This window comes from Rhinatrema bivittatum, chromosome 7, assembly GCF_901001135.1.
Source record: "Rhinatrema bivittatum chromosome 7, aRhiBiv1.1, whole genome shotgun sequence".
Classification (NCBI taxonomy): domain Eukaryota; kingdom Metazoa; phylum Chordata; class Amphibia; order Gymnophiona; family Rhinatrematidae; genus Rhinatrema; species Rhinatrema bivittatum.
The window spans coordinates 141,662,635-141,674,853 of record NC_042621.1 but is presented as its reverse complement, the minus strand read 5'-3'; the positions used below and the strand labels follow the sequence as shown (position 1 = coordinate 141,674,853).

General features: G+C 43.8%; 1 protein-coding gene across 3 annotated transcripts in view; it reads left to right on the top strand.

The window, feature by feature from the left end:
• Positions 1 to 12,219, top strand: part of PSAP (prosaposin) — a 198,167-nt gene that overhangs the window by 117,887 nt on the left and 68,061 nt on the right. The window lies entirely within an intron of this gene.

Genomic DNA, 12,219 nt, shown 5'->3' with positions numbered 1-12,219 from the left:
GCAGAGTATTTACTTAAATAAGCAACCCGGACTCCACCAGGAAGAGTAGACTACTGGTGAACAGGCTATGCAAAACTGCCTGTCCAAATTTACTGTCTTATAGATTGTCCAAGCAATGGGATGTAAAGGTATGCACAGACTTTGCAATTGTCTACAAGAGGCACAGCTTGCAGATGAGCCACAGTTCTTACTTGATGAGCCTTAACTGAGTCTGTAAGCTGGAGACCTGCTAATGCATAACAATGCTTGATAGACTTCTAGACAATTGAACAATGTACTTTTGGCAACTGCTATGCTAGTTGATTAGGATTGTAAGATTAACAATTGTGAGGTCGGACAATTTAGCCAAGTTCTCTTCAGATAAAAAGCCAAAGCTTTTACAGTCTAAGGAATGAAAGGCTTTTTTGGCTTCATGTACAAGTGTCCTTGGAAAGAATGTAGGTACGATGCCTTGATTCTTATATTAAAAAACAAAAAAACAAAACTTGATACCAACTTTGGGTGGGTGTGGAGCATCACTCTGTGGAAGAATTGTATATGAGAGTAATGAACCAATGCCTGATGCTCACCAGTTTTTCTGGCTGACATGATTGCATCAAGGTGTATATTACTTTCCATGTGAGAAACTTTAGAGAAGCCAATTCCGATGGCTCAAAAGATGGCTTCATAAGCTGAGCAAGAACCAAATTAAGGTCCCATGGAAAAGGTGGCTTGACCACTGGAGGTTTATGATGCTGCAGGCCTTTCTTTAACTTTGATACTAAAGGATGAGTGGGGATAGGTTTGCTCTCTACCTGAATATGGTAGGCCGCTATAGCATTGAGATGTACCTTAACTGATGAGGTACTGAGAAGGGGGGAAAAAAAAGCAAGTACTGAAGCAGATCTCGATTCGCATGCAAATGGGTCCAAGGAGCTTTACTGATACTAGTACAAAAACATTTTCCATTTAAAGCTATTAATCTTTTAGTGAAGGGCTTTCTAACAGATACTATATCTTCATCTTCCTTGGGTAAGGAGAGCAAAGCAATCAGCAAATGCTCAAATGTGGGCTGTCAAATTGTGAGAGAGGGATGGTTTAGGTAATAAACAACCCTCTTCTTGAGTTAATAAGAACAGATTGGTCAGGAGCCTAATGGTCAGTTGCACTAGGTATGTGAACTGCACTTCCATGGGCTTTGCTGGTGCAATAAGTATCAGGCGGGCCCTAGTCCTGGAGCACTCCTTGTACGGTTTTGGCTATGAATGAATCAATTGAAAAGTATTCATGAGATCTACACCCCAGGTGAGGAGAAAAGCATCCTAAGCAGATCTGAGTTTGCAGGGAAGGATGTTTAACTTTTCCACTTTCCTGTTTTCCTCCAATGCAAAGAAGTCAAATGAGGGATGTGCCCAAAATTTGAACAGTCTGTTAGCTTTTGATTGATGTAGGAACCATTTGTAAGGGCAAAACACTCTCTCTCTTCTGAGGCAATCTAACATGTTGGCAATCCCTGGAAACCAGTTAGTTTGTAGAACAGCTTGATGGCTGCATATCCATTCCCATATCCTTGATGCTTCTTGTTTCCCTCTTGCTTGTTGACATAAAACATGGCTACTTGGTTGTCAATTTGAGAATTCTTTCCCTTCAAGAGATGCAAGAAAGCAAAGCATGTCTGATTGCTCATAGCTCTAGCAGGTTGATTTGAAATTGCCTTTCCATTAATGACAGTCCCCTGGGTTCTGAAAAGACCTGTGTGGGCATCCCATCCCCTAGTGCAGGGGTCGGCAGTTCTGGTCCTCGAGGGCCACAAACCAGTCTGGTTTTCAGGATATCCCTAATGAATATGCATGAGAGAGATTTGCATGCACTCTGCCTCAGTTGTATGCAAATCTGTCATGCATATTCATTAGGATATCCTAAAACCTCGACAGGTTTGTGGCCCTCGAGGACTGGAATTGCCCACCCCTGCCCTAGTGGAAGTGTTTGTCGCTAATGTCACCTAATGAGATATTGCAGGAAGGGGGACCTTAAATGTAGGGGTCTAGCCACCAGTGCAACTTTTGCTTCATCTGTTGCAAGACATTCATTAATGTAGTCAAAGGTTGAGTTAATTGCTGCCTTTGGAAGTGGAGGCCCCATTGCAGGATTCGCATGTGGAGGCAGGCAGCAATATTATATGAGCTGCTGCTGCCATGTGACCTGGCTGTTACCTGTTCAGTGTTCATCAAATGATGAGCCAGGGATTGATCTATGTTGAAACAGTCTTGCAGAAATTCTATACATGTCCTAATGAATGAGTTTGAGATGGGATGAGGGTCATCCCATCTCCTTCCTCTCCCCCCCCCCCCCCGCCCCCCAAAGAAATAATTAGCAACCTGTAGGAGTTTTCTGCAGGGGAAGTCAACACACCTTCCTGGGAAGTTACAGTTATCAGGGAAGGGAAAAGACACACATGCCCTGACAACAGATTTGCTGCTACTGTAGCTAGGCATTTGGTAAAAACCTTCCATGCTGCCAAGAGACCAAAAGGGAGCACACTGTACTGGTAGTGAGGTTCCACCATAGATATTGCCAATGGGAGGGAGTCTTTCAGCTCCAGGGTGCACATCCACTCCCCCACCTGGATGAAGGGCTGAATGGTGGTGAGGTAGTTCATCAAATTTATTCTGTAATAGATTCATATTCAGACTGCTTAAATCCAGGATGGGTCTCAATCCCTCAGATTTCTTGGGTATAAGAAAATATGAGTAGAAACCCTGGCCATGTTGATCTGGCAGAACAGGCTCTATTGCCTGCTGTCTGAGGAGCAACTCAACCTCCAGGAGGAACTGCGCTGAGTGAGTCAGATTCAAGGCTGAGCCATTGGGGAAGTGTTGGAAGAAGAAATGTAAGCAGTAATGGGATTCCTCTATATTGAGTATTCTGCGATCTTTGGTCTTGTGCAATTTCGCCAGCTAAAGATTTATTCTCCCCCCCCCCCCCCCCCCCCCCGAGGGATTAAGTGCTGGATCTGGTCAAAAACTTGTTCCAAGTTTTGGTTGGACCTGTTGTGTTGCTTCTGGTTGGCACCTTTCAAGTCAGAAGTTGCTGTGGAAGCAATGGAGGAGAATGGTACTGCTGGAATTGGTGGAAAGGGCTTAAAAGCAAAGTAGGGCTGCCTCAAAGTGGACTGTTTATCAGATCCTGTTGAATGCAACTAGACTCTCACATGTTGCTCCTTGATCTGAGCAACTGATTCTCCCAGTTCCTCTCCAAAGAGGTGACCTCACAAACAGGAAATGTCCCCTAGCTTATTTTGGATATCATTGCACAAACTGCTGGCCCTTCACCAAGCCATTCAGCATGGTCCGATGGAGACTGATGTTTGATAAGATGGCCCCTTCCTAGTCTCATAAACTGATCAAATAAGATGGTGTTTATATTTTTCCATGTACTGAAGCAACTATGGGTATGCAAAGTTGCTGCCAACTGGGATAAGGAGCATCTTCAGGTTTTTTTTTTAATGCATTCATGTAAGTATTGCAACATATAAAACTGGTACTTTAAAAAGGAGATAGAGCAGCTTTTAAACTAGAACAAAGGGGAAAGCCGACAGTCGCTCAGCAGCGCATGGTTCGGAGAGAGGTATCTTTAAAGGATACTAATGATGCATTAGAATTAGGGCATCCCGACAGTGAGGTTCCAATAATTAGAAAAGTAGTCCAAGTGCCTGGAACTAAAAACTCACCTGAGCTAAAAAATTCTAACTTATCCCTATCAATTAAAATGCAGAATGAAAATACAAACAAAAAACAAACTTTGAAATGTTTGTATGCTAATGCCAGAAGTCTAAGAAGTAAGATGGGAGAATTAGAATGTATAGCAGTAAATGATGACATAGACTTAATTGGCATCTCAGAGACATGGTGGAAAGAGGATAACCAATGGGAAAGTGCTATACCGGGGTACAAATTATATCGCAATGACAGAGGAGCACTCAGGAGGAGGTGTGGCACTTTGTCCGGGATGGCATAGAGTCCAACAGGATAAACATCCTGCATGAGACTAAATACAAAATTGAATCTTTATGGGTAGAAATCCCTTGGGTGTCAGGGAAGACTATAGTGATAGGGGTATACTACCGTCCACCTGGTCAAGATGGTGAGATGGACAGTGAAATGCTAAGAGAAATTAGGGAAGCTAACCAAATTGGTAGTGCAGTAATAATGGGAGACTTCAATTACCGATGGTACACTGAAGCACAACCCTTGCACATTCGCAAGTACTCAGACACACTGGTGCAGGACAAATCTCTCTTCCACTGGGAACTTCAAACAGTTCTGTTTATTTCAGAAAATTCTGACATCAAATATTCTTGAGGCAACTCCATCAATAACAATTTCTTAAAGTCCCCCGACACAGTCCCGTGTTTCGCGACTGCTGCATCGGGAGGGACCAAGGTAACAGTGTCAATCTGCAATACAATATATGTACATAAGTGGAAAAATAAAGCTACGGTAAACGTTTCAACATAAATCCACATACCTGTAGGAGTAATCACTGAAGCGCAAGCGCCCTCAAAATTGGCAGCCATTTAAACCAAAAAAGGCGCGAAAGCTAACCCTCTCGCGAGACCCAATTAGACCAGACTAAACAGAGCTTTCCTCAGTAAAACAGGTGCCATTCAATATCTTTGAGTCCTTTGGGGGAAACAGTATCAAGGGTAAAAATCCATTTCTGCTCCCTCTGACCCAGTATCCCGGGGAAGTCTTCCCCCCAGGGGGGGCGAGGGACCACCTCTAACACTAGGAAGGAGAGAGCAGAGATGGAATGGCCGTGCTGTGACCAATGGGATACCAGGGGCTCGTCCATTCTAAGGGACCGGATATTGGAGCAGTGTTCTATTATTCTTGTTTTTATCATGCTAGTGGTTTTACCTACGTACAGAAGGGCGCAGGGACAAATTATAACATAAATAACACCTTTTGTGGTGCAATCGGAGTGTGAATAAAGTTTAAAAACGCGCCCCGTCGTGGGATGAGTGAACTCTGGAAAAAGTATCTGTGTGGCTGCACATAGTACAGTGTCCACATGGTCTGTGAATGCCCCTCTCACTAGGATAATTCTCTAAATGAGGTGCTGCTGTATGCACCAAACGGTCCCGTAGATTTCTCCCCCGCCGGAATGTAAAGCGAAGGGGACTTTGAAACAGTTCTATCAACGAGTGCTGACCAATGGCGGCGAATCATATTAGCTATCGTTCTTCCTACAATAGAGAAGGGCAGAATACAGTTGTTAACCGTATCATCTGAGCTGGGAGTTGGTAAAAACAGCCAATCCCGGTGTGTGTATAAGGCCCTTTTGAATGCCTTCTTTATAACCCGTGACGGATAACCACGGTCCAGGAACCGGGCCGACATCGTCTGGGCTTGAATAATAAACTCAGCTCGAGAGGTACAAAGGCGACATAACATTAAAAATTGGCCCGTAGGTATGTTGTCACGGAGGGCCCTAGGATGACAACTATGGTAGGATAGAAGAGTGTTGCGGTCAGTTTCTTTTCGGAACAGTGTGGTCTCAAAATGGTCTCCAAGTATCGAAATCAGGATGTCTAAAAAAGAAATCTGCGATGGGTGAATGCAAAAATTGAATTGTATATTGGAATTTAAAGAGTTAACCCAATCAAGGAACATAAACTGAATGTCAGTACCAGTCCAGATAACAAATACATCATCGATGTAGCGCAGCCAGAGTGTATAAATTTAAACCAGTCTGCCGGGTAAATATATCATTTCAAAATTATCCATATATAAACAGGCTAAGCTGGGGGCCATAGCCGTCCCCTTAATTTGTTGATACACTGTATCCTGAAACTGGAAAAAGTTCTTTGTCAGGGCTAGTTCAGAAAGCTGCATAAGGAATGACATGGGGATCCGATGTGGTGGTGGGCGTGTATCTAAAGTGTTTGCAATAACCTGGAGAGCCTCACCTTGCGGAATGTTTGAGTAAAGTGAGACCACATCTAAGGTTACCAAAAACGTTTTAACCGCGGGAACCACTAAATGCGATAATATTGAAATTAGATGAGATGAATCCCGGACATAAGAGCGAATATTGGGCACAAACGGTTTTAAGAAAATGTCCACGAATTGAGACAAAGGCTCAAGAAGAGAGCCGATGCCTGAAACTATGGGGCGACCCGGGGGATGAACAAGTGTCTTATGGATCTTAGGAAGTGTATAAGAGAGAGGCATAATGGCAGACTTCAATTACCCCAATATAGACTGGGTAAATGTATCATCGGGTCACGCTAGAGAGATAACGTTCCTGGATGGAATAAATGATAGCTTTATGGAGCAATTGGTTCAGGAACAGATGAGAGAGGGAGCAATTTTAGATCTAATTCTCAGTGGAGCACAGGACTTGGTGAGAGGTAACGGTGGTGGGGCCGCTTGGCAATAGTGATCATAATATGATCAAATTTGATTTAATGACTGGAAAAGGAACAGTGTGCAAATCCAAGGCTCTTGTGCTAAACTTTCAAAATGAGAAAAATTGTTAGAAAAAAACTGAAAGGAGCAGCTACAAAAGTAAAAAATGTCCAAGAGGCGTGGTCATTGTTAAAAAATACCATTCTAGAAGCACAGTCCAGATGTATTCCACACATTAAGAAAGGTGGAAAGAAGGCAAAACGATTACCGGCATGGTTAAAAGGGGAGGTGAAAGAAGCTATTTTAGCCAAAAGATCTTCATTCAAAAATTGGAAGAAGGATCCAACAGAAGAAAATAGGATAAAGCATAAACATTGGCAAGTTAAATGTAAGACATTGATAAGACAGGCTAAGAGAGAATTTGAAAAGAAGTTGGCTGTAGAGGCAAAAACTCACAGCAAAAACTTTTTAAAATATATCCGAAGCAGAAAGCCTGTGAGGGAGTCAGTTGGACCGTTAGATGATCGAGGGGTTAAAGGGGCACTTAGAGAAGATAAGGCCATTGCGGAAAGATTAAATGATTTCTTTGCTTCAGTGTTTACTGAAGAGGATGTTGGGGAGGTATCCGTAATGGAGAAGGTTTTCATGGGTAATGATTCAGATGGACTGAATCAAATCACGGTGAACCTAGAAGATGTGGTAGGCCTGATTGACAAACTGAAGAGTAGTAAATCACCTGGACCAGATGGTATACACCCCAGAGTTCTGAAGGAACTAAAAAATGAAATTTCAGACCTATTAGTAAAAATTTGTAACCTATCATTAAAATCATCCATTGTACCTGAAGACTGGAGGATAGCAAATGTAACCCCAATATTTAAAAAGGGCTCCAGGGGCGATCCGGGAAACTACAGACCGGTTAGCCTGACTTCAGTGCCAGGAAAAATAATGGAAAGTGTTCTAAACATCAAAATCACAGAACATATAGAAAGACATGGTTTAATGGAACAAAGTCAGCATGGCTTTACCCAGGGCAAGTCTTGCCTCACAAATCTGCTTCACTTTTTTGAAGGAGTTAATAAACATGTGGATAAAGGTGAACAGGTAGATATAGTATGCTTGGATTTTCAGAAGGCGTTTGACAAAGTTCCTCAAGAGAGGCTTCTAGGAAAAGTAAAAAGTCATGGGATAGGTGGCGATGTCCTTTCGTGGATTGCAAACTGGCTAAAAGACAGGAAACAGAGTAGGATTAAATGGACAATTTTCTCAGTGGAAGGGAGTGGACAGTGGAGTGCCTCAGGGATCTGTATTGGGACCCCTACTTTTCAATATATTTATAAATGATCTGGAAAGAAATACGACGAGTAAGATCAAATTTGCAGATGACACAAAATTGTTCAGAGTAGTTAAATCACAAGCAGATTGTGATAAATTGCAGGAAGACCTTGTGAGACTGGAAAATTGGGCATCCAAATGGCAGATGAAATTTAATGTGGATAAGTGCAAGGTGATGCATATAGGGAAAAATAACCCATGCTATAATTACACAATGTTGGGTTCCATATTAGGTGCTACAACCCAAGAAAGATCTAGGTGTCATAGTGGATAACACATTGAAATCGTCGGTACAGTGTGCTGCGGCAGTCAAAAAAGCAAACAGAATGTTGGGAATTATTAGAAAGGGAATGGTGAATAAAACGGAAAATGTCATAATGCCTCTGTATCTCTCCATGGTGAGACCGCACCTTGAATACTGTGTACAATTCTGGTCGCCGCATCTCAAAAAAGATATATTTGCGATGGAGAAGGTACAGAGAAGGGCTACCAAAATAAGGGGAATGGAACAACTCCCCTATGAGGAAAGACTAAAGAGGTTAGGACTTTTCAGCTTGGAGAAGACGACTGAGGGGGGGATATGATAGAGGTGTTTAAAATCATGAGAGGTCTAGAATGGGTAGATGTGAATCGGTTATTTACTCTTTCGGATAGTAGAAAGACTAGGGGGCACTCCATGAAGTTAGCATGGGGCACATTTAAAACTAATCAGAGAAAGTTCTTTTATACTCAACGCACAATTAAACTCTGGAATTTGTTGCCAGAGGATGTGGTTAGTGCAGTTAGTATAGCTGTGTTTAAAAAAGGATTGGATAAGTTCTTGGAGGAGAAGTCCATTGCCTGCTATTAAGTTCACTTAGAGAATAGCCACTGCCATTAGCAATGGTTACATGGAATAGACTTAGTTTTTGGGTACTTGCCAGGTTCTTATGGCCTGGATTGGCCACTGTTGGAAACAGGATGCTGCGCTTGATGGACCCTTGGTCTAACCCAGTATGGCATTTTCTTATGTTCTTATGCACAGATATGTGAGCATTAAGCACAGAACCTTTGCCCAAGATTGTCCAGCACTGAGGGATCTTTTCCCAGGGGGGGTATGATGTAGTACCTTGAGTCAGGGATATAAGGGACTCCCTCTTGAGGTATAAAATCCTATATTCTGGAAAGGAGAGGTTGAAGACTGCCTTTTTGTCCCCAGCTTCCAGGTAGGTAGAGTTTTCACCAAAACTGCCAGTTGGTCCAAGGGCTGCTGTGCTCTCTGGCCATGCATTGGAGGAGGAACATCCTCCTGGACATTGCAAAATGTGTCCAGGTTAGAAATTAATGGCACCCCTGATGTTCTAGTGTGTCCAGGTGCAGGTTTTGCTCCACTTTCTTTGATAGGAAGAGTGCCTTTGAAATAGGAGGTAAATAGAGTGCACCTCCCTCAGCACCAGGCATCCTCTCCAGGGGCATGGAAGGAATTGGTAATTGGATGGAAAGTTACATCGGTAGCACGAAGACCTAATGTATTAACAGTGCAGATCCTCAGTCCAAGGCTCCATTGATAGGTATCAATGATACTGTCAATGATAGTATCATTCAAAATCTACACAGACTACATACAATTCATCATTCCATTCTCTGAATCCTGGAAAAAAACTTCACTACTTCAACTATACCTGTTTACTATAAAAACATGGTTATCCTACAATAGATTAAAATTAAACACCTCTAAAACGGAGTTAATTTTCCTATCATCGATACCTGACTCAATTTACCAACCACCAAAGAATTTTGTTCGAAGGACAAACACTACCTATAAGATCCTGTGCAAAAAATGTAGGAATGATTGATTTCCAAATTATCCCAGGACAAGCAGGATGCTAGTCCTCACATATGGGTGACGTCATTGATGGAGCCCTAGGCGGGAAAACTTCTGTCAAAGTTTCTGTAAAGCTTTGACTGGCATCCTGAGTGGCTACTGAGCATGCCCAGCATGCTATGATATTCTCTGCCACAGATGGCTCTCTTCAGTCTTCGTTTTTCCGCGCTGCTGTAAGCATCGCAGGATAGGAGCCGTTGAGATTTTTCTCAACACATTTCTGACTGAAAAGTCAGCGCTTTTTGATATTCTCTCTCACAAGTTTCTCGAGGTACACTTTGACACCAGCTGGTGAGTACCTCTGTCTCAAATTTTCCATTTTTTGTGGAATTTTATTTCATAAAATTCCTATCCTTTTTCGACAGATGTCAACAGGAAGTATGGCTACCGGTTTAAAAAAAAAAATGCCCGGTTTGCGGCCGCAAAATGTCCATCACCGATCCGCACGTCGAATGTCTGCTATGCCTCGGTGAAAAACATGAGTTAAATACTTGTCCGCAATGTGCCGAGATGACGCCGAAAAGTCGCAAGACTCGACTAGAAAAAATGGAACACTTGTTCCAGTTACAACTTATACAGTCTGCTTCAACGTCGTCGAGATCGTCTCCGGCTGGAACGACTCAGCGCCTTTTGCTCAAAAAGCGCCGTCCGGGGATCGCTCCTCACAGTCTGCATCTTCGACAAAATCCGTCGATTCCCAGAAATCGAAACATAAACATCGACACCGAAGGTCATCGTCTGAAACCGCTAGCCAGGAACCCTCGACAGCGAAGCGGCCACGCACGGAGGAAACATCGGAGTCTGGGCCTACTCTCCGTCCTAGATACCAGATCCTCTGCAGGGCTCTGCACCGGATCCTATGCCTCAGCCTCCGCCACCGCTTACAACTGTTCTCCCTCAGATAGTTGTAACGCCGGAATTGTCTGAACTTATCAGACAAGCGGTATTACAGGCTTTCAAGGAGCAGTGCGTACCGACGGGCTCACCGATGCTTACAGCATCAATGCTGGCAACTCTGCCGATGCCGGTGGGCTCACCGATGCCGGTGACCGCATTGACACCGCCACGAGACGCGTCGATGTCGACACCAGCTTTCACAGCTACATCTATGTCTATTCCTCGACAACCGCCATCGACTTCCTCGATGCTGATGGCCGGATTACCATCACCGAGGCCACCTCTTTCGACGTCGAGGCCTATCGATATTCCATCGAGACAACCATCAGCAGAACAGCCAGAAACACAAGATCTGGCTTTCTACCAACATCTCATTCAAAATTACCAAAATGTCATTGACACTTTGCCAAGGAAATCAATAGATCCAACACCTACCTCACGGCCTATCGATGACCCTTTACCAGGCCCATCAGGACTCCTTACAGCCAAGAACCATCACAAAATCCCCTTATAGGGATGATGAAGAGGATTCTTGGGTTGACCGTGATTCAGACACTTTGTCCGACCCCTCTCCACCAGAACCCAGGAAAAAGTCCCCTCCAGAAGACCTATCTTTTTCCAATTTTCTTCAGGATATGGCAGACACCATTCCTTTTAAACTGACTGCTGAACAGGACACTAGACAACGTACACTAGAAGTCCTACAATTCGTGGATCCCCCCCAAACAAGTTTTAGCCATCCCAATTCATGAGGTACTCTTAGACCTCCAGCATAGGGTATGGGAACATCCATCTACAGTGCCAGCAGTGAACAGACGAATGGATTCCACCTACCTAGTGCAACCAGCACCTGGGTTCCAGAAGGCACAACTGCCACACCACTCAGTGGTAGTTGAATCTGCCCAAAAGAAATGCAAATGTTCTCGCCCTCACTCTTCAATTCCCCCTGGCAAGGACCATCGCTTCCTCGATTCCTTAGGAAGGAAAATCTATCAGGCTGCAATACTAAACTCCAGAATCTCTGCTTACCAACTGTACATGACACTGTATCAGAGGGATTTATGGAAACAGATGGAGGAGCTCCCAAATTCTTTTCCTGCACAGCTTCAAGAGCAAGCACAGGCCATAATTAATAAAGGCCTAGAAGCAGGAAAACATGAGGTGAGGGCAGCTTACGATAGCTTTGACACTGCCTCCAGGACTGCAGCTGCAGGAATTACAGCTCGCAGATATGCATGGCTAAAGGTATCGGATCTCAGGCCTGAGGTGCAAGAAAAATTGGTAGATCTGCCATGTTTGGGAGACAATTTGTTCAGGGATAAAGTCCAAGAGTCAGTTCAGCAACTCAAGGACCATACTGAGACATTACGACAGCTGTCTCAGATACCCCAAGACACTTCTGTTCAGTCACAACGTCGTTTACCCAGGAGGGAACCTAGGCATCCTTATTACAGGCCTCGTAGATACTATGCACAAGCTTCCAGGCCAAGATCTACTAGGCCTCAACAGCAACGCTCCCAAGCAAGACAGCCTAGAGCTCCCCGCACACAACCTCCACCTCCGTCAGGCCCAGCGGCGGGGTTTTGAGATCTCACCCAGAGAACAAACTCAATCCCACACCCTCTACCAAACCTACCGGTAGGAGGCCGAATATCCCAATTTCACTCCAATTGGATCAAAATTACCTCAGACCAATGGGTACTCTCCATTGTGTCTCAAAGTTACAAACTA